Raw genomic sequence first — 14,102 nt, forward strand, 5'->3', positions numbered from 1 at the left:
CACCCCATTCTTATCCTTCTAGTTATCTCCCGCTCATGATCCGGATCAGCAGTCCCTACCTGCCCTAAGTAGACGTATTGCGTCACAACTTCCACGCTCTCGCTGCTAATTGTGAACTGTTGTTCCTTTGCTAGGCTGTTGAACATTACCTTGGTTTTCTGCATGTTAATTTGTAGACCCATCGTTCTGCTCTGCCTGTCTAACTCATTGATCATGATTTGTAGTTCACCTCCTTAGTGACTCAGCAAGGCAATGTCATCAGCGAACCGCAGATTATTTAGGTGTTCTTCATTTATTCTTATTCCCAACTGTTCCAAATTCATGCCTCGGAATACCTCCTGTAAACATGCGGTGAAAAGCATTGGCGAGATGGTGTCTCCTTGCCTGACGCCCTTCCTTATTGGAATTTTATTGCTGACTTTATGGAGGACTATGGTAGCTGTACAGTTCTTATATATATCTTCCAGTATTTTGACATAAGGCTGGTCTACACCCTGATTCCGCAATGCCTGTATGACTGCTGAGGTATCCACTGAGTCGAATGCTTTCTCATATTCAATGAAGGCTATATACAGGGGTTTGTTATATTCTGCGCATTTCTCTATCATCTGATTGGTAGTGTGAATGTGATTATTGTGGAATATCCTTTACAAAAGCCTGCCTGATCATTTGGTTGATTAATGTCTAAGGTTGCCCTGACTCTATTAGCGATAACCTTAGTAAATACCTTGTAGGCAACGAACAGTAAGCTGATCGGTCTGTAATTTTTCAAGTTCTTGGCGTCTCCTTTCTTACGAATTAAGATTATATTTGTCTTCTTCCAAGCTTCTGGTACGGCCGAGGTCATAAGGCACTGCGTATACAGGGTGGCTAGTTTTTCTAGCAAAATTTCGCCTCCGTCCTTCAACGAATTTGCGGTTACCTGATCTTCACCAGCTGCTTTTCCCCTCTGCACTGCCCCTAAGACTTTCTTTACTTCCTCTTTCGTTACGGGCGGGATAACGGATTGCTGTGGGCTAGTGTCTTCATAATTAACGCTCTGATTACATTGACTACTGTACAGATTTGTGTAGAACTCTTCGGCTGCTTTAACTATCTTATCCATATTGCTAATGACATTGCCCTACTTGTCTCTTAACGCATACATCTGGTTTTTACCTCAGCCTAATTTCCTCTTCACCGCTTTTAGGCTGCCTCCGTTCTTTAGAGCATGCTCGATTTTCTCCACATTAAACTTCCTTATGTCGGGTGCCTTCCGCTTATTTATTAACTTCGATAGCTCTGCTGGTTCTATACTGTCTGGAGGGTTACACGCCCTCATGCTTTGACGTTTCTTAATCAGATCTTTCGACTCCTGAGATAGCTTGCCGGTATCCTGTCGAACCGTCCTACCGCCTACTTCTAGTGCGCACTCCGTAATGATAGCTGCCAGATTATCGTTCACTGAATTAACATTAAGAATGTATTCCTCAATTAAAGCTGAATATCTGCTCTGGAGAGATATCCTGAATTTCTCTAATTTCCCTCCAACCTCTAGCTCGTTAATGGACTTCCTCCTCACTAGCTTCTTCCGTTCCCTCTTCAAGTCTAAGCTAATTCGAGACCTTATCATTCTGTGGTCGCTACAACGCACCTTTCCGAGGACCTCCACATCCTGCACGATACCAGAGTGAGCACATAGCATGAGCACTTGATACTTTTCTGTAAAAGGCTTCACCCTAGAGCGGAAAGCAGCGTTGCTGATTTATCCAAGGCATTGTGGCTTAAGGACAGTGAAGGGAAAGTAGATTTTAAGCGGGTAGAAGTAACCAGGCGAAGGTTATAAAACTTTCTTTTGGTGCATTAAGTAGGATTTCTGTTTCGCCACCTAGACATTCCCTTATTCTTATTCTTATCTTATTCTCATGAGTAGCTATTTTCGCATAAGTATAGGTTTCGCTCGTGAATACGTTGGTTACTCAAAGTTTGGTTCAGGGGTTAACTCTCATACCTTCTGCTCTGATAGAAAAAGCGTTTTGTCTTACTTCTTGAATTGGGTTGGCGAGGGACTGATTTAGTAAGTTTAATTTTTCTGGGTACTCATTGAGGAGTCTGGTATTAGTGACGAGAACCTATGTAAACCATAATTGGTGCGTGATCGTGTTTTAACTATTGACTTCTGTCGTACATCAGAAGGGGGCTGCTTAACTGTCAGCTTTCCTGAAATTTCGGTCTGTTTGCGCGGTATGGTAATAGGGCTTCCAGAGATAGTTTCTGTTTAAAATTTTGTTCCATCTGAAGTATGCTATGACTGGTTAAATACGAAGCAGTGTTTTTGGTGTAAGGAACGCTTTCAATCGGTCATATAGCTCGCTTTTGCAAACGAGCTACAACTGGGGCTAGTCGGAAATGCATCCTTGAAGATATTGGTGAGCGCTACCAAAATAGGGAAAGGGACGAACACGCATGACAAAACGCTTTCTAACAACTGTTTATTCTCTCAACATGACTGTATACACATATTTACGTCAAATCATACATAGAAGAGGGAAGAGCGCACGGCACTGACAAGCGCGATATGAAGGAAAAATATATACATAAAAACACGATCAACACATGCTTTTACAACAGCCGAAGATTACTATTCTTGAGGCAGTTTAATTCTGTTCTCCCTGACATCACCGAAGGGGAGCAGACGAAATGCTTATCTGGAGCAACATGCATGGCAAAAGCTTCGATAAGTTCGCGTTCCCGCCTGTTTCTGGCCCGACCTATTACCTTGGTGTTTTTTAGCATCAGGGTGCACTTGCAGTGCATTTGCAATGTGGTGCCAGATTCCCGGAGTTTGCTACTTGTTCGCATAATCTTTCGTGCTCTCTGACCCTCTTGTTCAGGCATCTACCCGTTTGCCCTACGTATGTTCGTTGACAGCTAAGGTGAATGCTGTAACTCAAACTGGTGTTCCGTTATTATTTCGCAGTGATCAGCAACATTTACAAGTCTACAGTGTATTATTTTTTTCAAGAGGCTTAGAAAATATAGGCAGATAGACACCGGACGTTAATTGCCCAATTCATTTCGGCTTCCGTTTTTAAAAAGCACTACTACTTTTGCGGTCTGCATTTTCACCGGAATTGTCGATGTCGTCTGACAATTATTAAAAATATGTGTTAGAACTGGTGCTATGACATCGGCGACATACTTTACTGGTTTTATTAAAATTTCGTCGATATCCCTACTGCTGCTGTTCTTTAAAATTTTTATTGTTGAAATTACTTCTTGTACCTTCATTGGCTGTAAAAATATTGATTTTTCATTCCTCGTGCTGATATACCGACATGAATTTGAGAAGCTGCCTGGCGTACTCATATTTGTAAAAAAAAATTGTTGAAAGCATCAGCCAGTTCCGCCTCGTACAAAAGTTTTCTATTAATCGTTAGTTTAGAAATGAAGCTGCGTTGGTTATCGCGACGCAATAGCGTGCTCAATTTGTCCAAGAGCAACTCACTCGACACTTTTTGTCGTCCAAAAACGTGAGAAGTGCTCTTCACGTGCAGTACGCATTTTGTAGCTAGTTGGTTTCGATACCGTTTAAAGACGGCCAAATCATCAGGTTTGCGGGTGTTTAAGAACTGTCTGTAGAGCTTATCTTTTGCTCTCATTTGTTGGTACAGTTCATATGTGACCCATGGCTTTCAAATTTTTCTACTCTTTTTGCGTAAGAGAAAAATGAGCCCTGTACAATCTTTTGAAGGCGTCTAAAACATTGTAGGCGTTGTTAGCATCATGTATATTCAGGACTTCACACCAGTCTATTTGAAGGAGCTCATTCCTAAACGTGTTAAGAGCCATATCGGTTACTGGCTGATAAAGACTGTCAGCAGACGAACAGTTTAGAGTGCGTGAAACTTGTACACAAAGAAACACGGGAAGATAATCACTAATGGAACACAATAGGACACCAGCTATATCATGCGATGAAAGGTTTGTTATGAATAAGTCTAGCACTGACACATATTCAGTTGTTATTAGGGGTGTGTGAATATTGAATTTCTAGAATTTGAATCGAATACGAATATGCGGAAAAAATCCCTTCGAATATCGAATACTTGCTTAGCGAGAAAAGAAGCGAAAAAAGCATTGTTCTTGTTTATTTCAGAATTGCACATAGGATTTGCAAACAAAATTGAACTAGAATTGCACAGACATGTAGTATACCCTTTGACTAGCAAGCATGTGATCTCGACCCTGCCTAAATTACAGTCGCACTCAAAAAATAAACCAAGTTGACACAGGACTGCTGCAAGACCACCAAATAAATTATGTGCACAACAACTCTGCGCACCTGGCAGCAAGGTTAAACAGATCAGGCAAAGTTCGTTTAACCCAACATGACATAGAAGAGCACTTTTGGGCGATAAAACTAATGCAGATTGTCATAGAGAAAGATCAGCTGCTCAACATGTTCGGCAAGTAAACGTTCCCTACAGGCACACACAGCTCCCCCTGCAGCTGAAAACGCTCTTTCGCTTGACACAGAAGTAGCAGGTATGGCCAGGTACCGCATGCACAGTTTGCTCAAGTGGGGGTACTTGAAGCGGCCAGTGGACTGCCAGCATCCTCAACGGTCTTTGCCCCTTTCCAGTAGAGCCTGCTCTGTATAAGCTGCTACTTCTTTGTTAGGGGCAGCTTATGCCTGCATTTGTTCCTTGTTCATCACCACAGAGCCGAAAGCACTCCACACACAGGATGCCACCGAAGGGCACGACGTTGATGGCGCCATGACTGAATCTTCATTTGGTATCACTTCAACGCCCTGAACTTCCCTTGCCACAAGATCCTTGAGCCACATCAAATGGCCAGATGCATCATGAACTGTGGCCTTGAACCGTGGATCCAAGAACGTAGCCATACTGGCAGCTTCATCAAAGAGATACTCGGCAAAGCGAACCATGACAGACTTCGCAAGGCTTTTGCAAAGCTATGGTTGCCACCAGTAGTTTCAAGGCAATGCAGTATGCCAAAGATAACTGGAATCTGGCAGCAAAGTGAAGGGTACTTTTCAGTAGTTGCAGTCACAGTTGCCTGATATAATGGCATTAAGGCCTCCACAAATTCAGTTGCATTTCTTCATTCTGAAGATTCCAAACTATCAACAGCAATGTCGGACGAAGCAAGCTCGAGTGTGATGGCTTCTTTGATTTCAAGCAACCGTGAAAGCATGAGGTACTGACTGTTCCACCTTGTTTCCACGTCCTGAACAACATGAAGCACTTCTATGTTCAGCTGCTTCTGCCGTTACTCAATCCTTTTCTGTGCTGCAGGACTATGCTTATAGTGTCAGAAGATTGCCCTTGCTTTCTTGCACAGCCTACTCATGGCTGGTGTACACGACTTGGCGACACTGATAGCTAGCTGAAGCGTGTGAGCAAAGCATGCCCGCTCCAACCATGGCAACACTCAGGCAGCAACTCGAATGTTACGGCCATTGTCCGTTACAATGTACTTGACACAGTCGGTGGGTATCTCGCAACTCGCAGCATAGCTGCGCCAATAAAGTAGCAATGTTAACGGATGAGTGAGCTTCAGGTATATGGCGCGTGTTCAAGGTGAACCGTGTCACCTCGAACCGCAGACTCAGGAAGTGGCAGGTTAGGCTTAAAAAGCTCTTATTAGCACGGGAACTCCAATTGTCACTGGTGAAGGCGAAGGCGTGTGTGCCATCTGCAAGAGCTTTATGAAGCTCGGATTTCACCTTTGCTCTTGTATCGTCGCACAGACGCGGAACAAGCACGTGCGCTAGTTTTGCGCGAGATGGAAGAGTATAGCCCGGCACCGCTTCTTTCATAAGCGCTCTGAATCCGTGGTCTTCGACAATACTGTATGGCTGAAGATCCAAAACAATCATCTTTGACTTTTTGATGAAGCGCGTTTGTTGTCCATTCACACAGGGGACGCTGCCTGCGAACTTAATCACGCAGCGTTGGTTGACTCTTCGAAATCGCTTTCGCGGCATTTCTCTTGTAGTCTTGCATAAATGATGGGTGCTGCTTAAGATGGTTTTGAAGCGTCGTAGTCGTTCCGCTCGGTGTTTGAAGAACACGTTCGCATGACTTACATCGCGCTGATAACGGCGACAGCCTGGAGTAATAGTCCCACAGGGGAGACTTTCCGCCTTTCTTCCCCGGTTCGCTTGGTGGCCTATCGCTGGTATCCGACATCCTCACTGTACATGTGTGCACGCGCAATTCAGATGGGCAGCAGTGCGCAAACTGCGATAGAACGATACCACTATGCGAACTGGCCGCACGAACTGCTCAATCAAGGGTGTCGAACGCCTGAACAAAGACGATTTCAGTCACATGCGCTGTGGATTTGGATTCGATAGCCAACGCAGTCGCTATAGTTTCGGAACTGCTATTGTCCATGGCGATCCGGCTGTTGGCCTGATTCTGCTTGCTGTCTTCTTTTGATAGGTTTCTTGTCATTTCTACTCGATCTTCGGATAATTCGTCCGGGTATCGCGATCTCTTCAGAATTTCGTTGAGGGAGTCGGCTGCATTTGATTGCGGCCGACCGACGGAAGACTTGAATATTCGGTAATGTTCGAATATTCGCATAATCTTGATGTATTTGGTAATTTTCGAATATTCAGAAAACTCCGAATATTGATTTCTCGAATCTAATACGAACCGAATAAGGAAAATATTCGATTCGTATTCGAAATCTCAAAAATATTCGCACACCCCTAGTTGTTATTTTGGTTGGTTCATTCATAATGTTGTCAAATCCATGACAAAAAAAGATTGTAAAAATTTGTACAAGTAGGAGTGTTAACACCCATACGAATATTATAATCACCTGTGGCGATCACTTATACTTGTTGTAAGAAAGCCTTCATAAAAATTTAAAAAAAAAAGTTGAATTATAATCGTTTGGTGGGCGATAACAGACCGAATATATTACCATATCTGCAATTAAAATTAACACTTCATAATCTGGAATCGTTGTGTCAAATGAATCAAGCAGTTCACAGTCAATTTGTTCCAAAGTGAGAATTGTAGTGCCACCTCCGCGACCACAAGGGCGGTTGATGTAGTACGTATTGTAGCCTTTCATTCTGAAAACGCCACTCTCGTTGGTGCTCTGTGTTTTGCTGAACATAATAACAGAGAAGCTAAAAGTAAATTTACTGAAGAATTCCTTTAAAGAAAATGTTTTGTTGCGGACAGATCTTGCGTTCAGGTGTACACATTTTAGTACGGAAGACCTGAAATTAGATATCGTAATGTTCAGGTAATCTGGCGAATAAAAGGTGTGCTCATACATCTATATTTGCTTCCTTCCCTTAAGTCTAGCACTCAGTGCATACTTCATTTTGGTGTAAGGCGATCAAGGTCATCCAGGCATTTAATATGGATTACGTTTGCCCCATCTATCATCCTCACAAGAACCTTCCCATTTGTATGCCATACATATTTTAACTTGGCCTCTTTCGTCCAATTTTTTGTTGCTAGAAGCAGTTCTCGATTGTGTCTGGTTAGGTTTTCTTGGATGGATATGTTTGACTTAGAGCCTTTTAGGTTGTTCTTCTTACTCAACCACGATTCCCTGATCGCCTGCCTTGTGAAGCGCTTGATTATACCGGGTATCTTATCTTTCTGTGCGGGCAGCCTGTGTGCCGAGACAATGTCCTGTTTGACGAGATGAGGCGTCTTGATCTTATCTGCAACCTGAATCAATATCGTGAGCTAGTTTTCATCTTTCAGAGAAGGAACACCATGAACTTCCAAATTAAGCTGCCTATTTCTAAACTCAAGCTCATTTACTTCTCGTCAAAGCTGTACTTGAGCTAATAGGTTGTTTTCATCCCTTTCCTCCAGTTCTTGCACTTCCTTTCTGAGCACTCTACTCTCATTTTCTTGCACACCGATTGTTTTTTTCAAATCATCCAAAATGGCATGCATGTACGTGATTGATCCTTCCATGGCTTCCACTCGAGTCGCGAGGGCTGGTAGGCTTTCAAGCTTCAGATTAATAGATGTAAGGATAGCCTATATATCTGCATTGGTCTTTCTTTCATCACTGCAGCTACCACACGACGCCGAGCGCCGACAATCTTTGCATCGCCATGCTTTCTTGGCAGCGTCAGATTTTCCCTTGACTTTTCCGCTAGTCCAGCGCATTTTCCGTAATGGTAATTCTGTGCGCACTCTGAACAAGCTACGCGTCCTTCGCTCTCCATAAAGGCCACATTACAAGTGCAGCAGATGCCAGACATGGTTTTCACTGCGACAAGACGTCGCTAGAACCTACACAGGAAAGTACAATACAGTTCTTTGGCAGCGACCGCAGCAAAAGCGCCATCAAGTAGAAAAATATGAGTACAAACTAACCTGCACAGTTTCGACAGCAAGTGTAAGTGATAATGTCCGCAGGGTGCTGCTGTCGCTGCCAAATGCCAAATGGCCGGCCACCTTTCAGTTCTGAATCTGTGAAAGGTAAGGAGAACACTTCTCATCTTTCGGGACCCTTTTGGCTTCCAGGGGCGCCCACTATAGTACGGCTGAGAACCACACCCGTTGCTTGGCTACTTGTGTCAAAGACGGTACGCTACGACGGCACGATTTTGGTTTTAATTGTGGCGGTAACGTTTAATCGCCCACTTAGCTCGGAGGTGGCGCTGGCTCCGCACCCCAAGACGCCATGTTTTGAGCCCATGGATTTTTATGAAAGCTACGCTACCACTGTACAGACCCGATCACACTTGTCTCTAACGCTCGAGCGAGTCTGTACGGACGAAATGAAGCGAAATTTCCACTTTTACTCGTAATAACCGCGCAGTCAAACACACGTGTGGACCTCGCAGGCTTCTAGGCAAGCCTTTGCGCTTGCCTGTGGCAAACTGTGCGAGCGCTCTAGGCAAATGTGATCGGGTGTACGTCTACTCTGACCTGGGTGCAGATTTTTATTTATTTATTTATTTACTTATTTGAGTACCCTAAGGGCCTATTAGGGCATTACATAGGGGGGGGGACGAAAAAGTTCAAGCATGAGTGAAATCTGTACAATGTAAATATATGAAGGCATTAGGAACCATAAAAAACATCTAGCAGAAGCAAACAAAGAAAGAAAGAAAGAAAGAAAGAAAGGAAAGAGTAACGAAGTTTATACAATGTTTAGTAGCGTGAAACGCACATAAGAACCTAAAATGTGAAGCAAACAATCAGTACCCATCGGAACACGAGTTTAAGGATACAATCAAATAAATATTTAGACAAACAGCCTACACCGATACATATCAGATGAAGCGGAATGAATTTTACTCAATGCCAAGCACTTGAAAACACTGTTTAAGTAAATAATCAAGGAAATGTGGTTTCGGAGAGGTTGACACACTCTAAAAAGGTTAGCAGTGCTGCATAAAATGATGATGATTCCGTAAGCGAGACAATGTTTGCAGGTAGCGAGTTCCATTCGGCAACAGATAAAACTAGAGGCGAATTTTGATAAGCGTTAGTCCTGGCAAATATAGGTTTTACTTTATGAACATGGTCTGTGCGGGTAGAGATGTGGGGAGCGGGAAGAATATGGGAACGAGCGAATGCAGTGTTGCTGTGGAAAAACCTATGGAAGAAGGTCAACCGTGATAATTTCCTGCGCATGTCAAGTGGAGGGAGATTAAGTAATTTCTTTAAGGCGGACACACTTTGATATCGCGAGTATGAAGTTAAGATGAACCGCGCAGCTTTATTTTGAACTGATTCGAGTAGGTTCGTGAGATTAGAGTGATGGGGATGCCAAATTATTGACGCATATTTTAAAGAAGGCCTGATAAGAGAACTGTATGCTCGAAGTCTGGTATCTGTGTAAACAAGGTGTAAGTGACGTTTCAGGTAACCAAGTTTTTTGCATGCTTTTGTGGTGATGTGTTCAATGTGAGCATTCCAGCTTAAATTGGGGGTGAACAGGACACCCAAGTACTTGATTGAAGATACTGAGTCAACAGTAATACCGCGTATTGCATATTGGTCAGAGGTAGGTCGAGGTATCGAAGCAAATTTTACGTGTTTAGTTTTGGCTATGTTAATTTCCATCTGCCATGTGTCACACCAGTCAGTTAGTTTTGATAAATCAGACTGCAACATAGAGATGTCGGCAGGGCAGCTTATTTCATTATACAAGACGCAGTCATCTGCGAAGAGACGTATTTGTGAGGTAATATTAGTTGCGATGTCATTTATGTATATTAAAAATAGCAGTGGCCCAAGGACGGATCCTTGAGGAACTCCCGAAGTGACGTGAGTGCGGTTGGAAAAGCAGTTCTTGAGACTGATTACTTGAAATCGGTTCGTTAGGAACTCCTCAATCCATCGCGTCGTGTTGTAGTTAAGCTGTAGGTTTCTAACTTTCAGTTTTAGTCGATTATGAGGTACTCGGTCGAAAGCTTTAGAAAAGTCAATAAAAATGGCGTCTGTACTAATCAATCTATGCAAAGAAATGTGAATATCTGTTACAAGTTCATAATGTTGCGTCTGACATGAGCGATTTTGGCGAAAGCCATGTTGGTTATTGAGGAGCAGGTTATTATCGTTAAGATAGGCTATAATTTGAGAGTATAGGATGTGTTCCAGTAATTTGCAGCAGATAGATGTCAGTGATATTGGTCTGTAATTATTAGGGTCTGTTGTATTACCGGATTTAAATACCGGTATCACTAATGCTGACTTCCAGTCTTCCGGTAGGCACCCTGTATAGAGTGATTGCTGAAATATTAGAGATAACAAAACTGAAGAGTAGTGTGAGGTTAATTTTAGAAGTTTAGCACTTATACCGTCAGGACCTGGGCTGGTTTTATGAGGAAGCCTGTCAATGGCACGAGAAACACCATGTTCCGTTATTATGATGGATGAAAAAGGGAATCGAATAGATGGTTGTTCAAGTATGTGAGTGTTATCAAGTGGCAGTTCGTTAGTAAAAACTGCAGAGAAGCATTTGTTAAATAGCTCAGTGCTATCTTTTGTGTTGTGCACTGCTCCGTTTTCGGAAAGTAGTAAGGGAGCAGTGTGATCTGCTTTTGGGTTAACTACTTGCCAAAACTTTTTCGGATCAGTTTTTATCATATTGGGAAGGGTGCAATTAAAAAACTTGTGTTTAGCTTCGATAATTGTTGTTTCTGTATGGCGTGCTATGGTTTTGTAATTTTGCCAGTCTTCTGGAGCGTTTGTTCGCGCAGCTTTTCTGAACGCTCTTTTCTTCTTGTTTATACACTTCTTCACTTCGCGGTTTAACCACGGATCGTTCTGCCTTGAGCTGATGGTCATTCTTGGTATGCATGTAGTTTCAACTTCTTTGAGTTTATCGCGGAACAAGCTCCAGTTATCATGTACCGTTCTGTTTTGAAAATTGTTTGCAAAGTCTGCTGTATATGTGGCTAACATATCAATTATTCTGCCAGTGTCGGCGCGTGCGTAGTTGAGAATGTATTTTTTCGCTGTATATTTCTTGGCAGATTTCAATGAAAAGGAACATTGCACCACCCTGTGATCACTTAATGGTTCTAGCACATGTGTCGCAGCAAGGTCTGGATGATTTGTTAAAATAATATCTAGTATGTGTTCAGCCCGAGTTGGTTCGCGCACGACTTGAGTTAAGTGATGAAAATACAAGGTTTGTAGAAAATGAAGACACTCAGATCTGTTGCAATTTTCCTTTAAGGAAGAAGTTGACCACTCGATACCTGGGTAATTAAAATCACCCCCTAATATTAGTATGCATTTTGGAAACTGGGATAAGACCTGTTGTAAAGCATCATTGAAAAAATGAACAAATTCCAAACGGCTATCGGGTGGACAATAGCATGCACCAATGACACATTGCGCATGTCCGATACGTGCAGAGACCCACACTATTTCAAGAGGAGAGTCGATTATCACTAGAGACGGTTGATAGTCATCTTTAATGGCCACAATAACTCCGCCTCCTCGGAAGCCTTCCCGGTCCTTTCGAAAGATTACAAAAGATGGGTCAAGTGCAAGTTCTCTATTAGTGATGTCACTAGAAAGCCACGTTTCCGTACCTATTACTATATCTGTGGTGCAAGTATGTATGAGCGTTTTCAGTGCATCAATTTTATGAAAAAGGCTGCGGAAATTTGCCAAGAGCAACGAGACTGCGTGTACGGGCGTGAGCTTACGCCTCTCAGTTGTTTTCCGTCAATTACTGGAATGTTGGTTCCTTGCAGCAATCTGTACAACATTATTAGTGACTCAATCAAACCGGTAAACAGAATCTTTAAAATGTAGAGACATATAACGAATAGAAAACCGTTCGTTTCCCTCACGATCGCTCTTAGCAAACTCGCGCAACTTCCTACGAGCCAACTGTGCCTTAGGCGAAAAATCTTCTTCTATCCACACTTTAGGGAACTCGAGATTTTTCAGTTTATGGGCATTTTGTAGGACTTCTGTTTTAGATTTAAAGTTGAGGAATTTAATTATAATAGGACAGTGAAAACCGTGACGGCGCTGACCAATACGGTGAGCACGCTCAATGGCTCCAACGTTGACCTTCAAGTGAGTGGAACAAAATTTCTTCACTATGGCTTCGGATTCGGCGTATCCTTCATGGCCCTCTTCGGGTATGCCCTTGATGATAAGGTTGTTGCGCCTCATTCTGTTACTTATGTCGTCCACAACATCGACGAGTTCTTCATTTGCTTTAGATATGTTTGTCTTAACTTCCTGAACAGAATTTTTGACAGCGTCAAAGTGCTTTTATGATTTCCGGTACGCTACTAATCTTTTTTTCAATGGCAGTGACCCGGGTATTTAAGCTTGCAATTTGGTCGTTAACTTGTTTTAAATCGGATGAAATTTCTTCACGAAACTCTTTCAGAAAGGACAGTACGTCCTCAATCTTGGGCCCGGGATTACTCTCCACGTCTCCAGCTCGAAGCAAGAGCAGAGCGAGACAAATGCACAGCAATGTCAATGAGGGTCTGGGGCTAAGCGTGCGAATAAAGCACGAGCTGTCACGTAAAGGTTCAACCCCACTGTGACTGCGGCATGCAAACAAACCAATGCGTGCGCGGTATGTGCACAGATCCACACCCATTTGAACATCAAAAAAGGCACATACACGGGGGATCAACGGCCAAAACAAAAATCACCTAGGGCTAACGAACAACTCAAAATTATGGCCTACCTATGAAAGGAAAACGCACAACTCAGTAAATGCTGCTTGTGGCCGCGAATCCCAACGAGTTGCTGCAGTGCTGGTCCTTTTATAGGTCCAGGTGGCGCTGCTTCCGATACCGGCGACGCAGACTCAGTGAAGTTCGCTGCGGAACCAAGATAAGGCTCAGGTGATGCAGAGCCTCAGTTTCAGATGATGGGCGGCCAGGCAGCACACGGCGGCAAGCACGAGTCAACCTATGACAGGAAAACGCACAACTCAGTAAATGCTGCTTGTGGCCGCGAAAAAAAAAACGAACAGATGCCTTTATTAACCTATCGCTCATAAATGTCTACTCGGCGAACATGGAAATGTTAGAAACTGACCAGTTCGCTAATGAGAATTACGCATAGAAGTTATTTCTCGTTAATAAAAGCAATGCCCAGAAATAGACCTAGAAGCGAAACTGTGTAGTAGTCACGAATATTAGTTTATCCCGGTCTTCACTTTTTGAACGCACATTAGGTTGATGGTTTTTGTTCATGCCAGGAGATAACACGCAAAATTCTCAAGAATGAAAAAGTTGATCTCTACGCATGCACTTATCTACAAATTTGTGCTTTTTATTATAAACGGGCATAGATGTACGGTCGCTTTTCAAAACTTTCCAGGTAACTGGGCTTCTTCCTGGGCCATGCAATGGAGCTGCTTTAGCACTCTGAGTATGAGAGCCCCAAAAGAGCCCAGAAAATTGATCCCGGGAAACTCAGCATGAGAGGGTACCGCTCCTCGATCGTCCTAGGAAAATACCGTGTACTCCATGAGCGCCATGGCAGCGTGCAGACAGCCAGTGGTCTGGGAAGTTTTAAGGCGAAAGCCTTTAATGGCTCACGCTCGCGGCTACGATCGTGTCCGTCCGTCCGTCCGTCCGTGACGCTTCGTTTAGT

The sequence above is a fragment of the Amblyomma americanum genome, chromosome 1 (assembly GCF_052857255.1).
Source record: "Amblyomma americanum isolate KBUSLIRL-KWMA chromosome 1, ASM5285725v1, whole genome shotgun sequence".
Taxonomy (NCBI): Eukaryota; Metazoa; Arthropoda; class Arachnida; order Ixodida; family Ixodidae; genus Amblyomma; species Amblyomma americanum.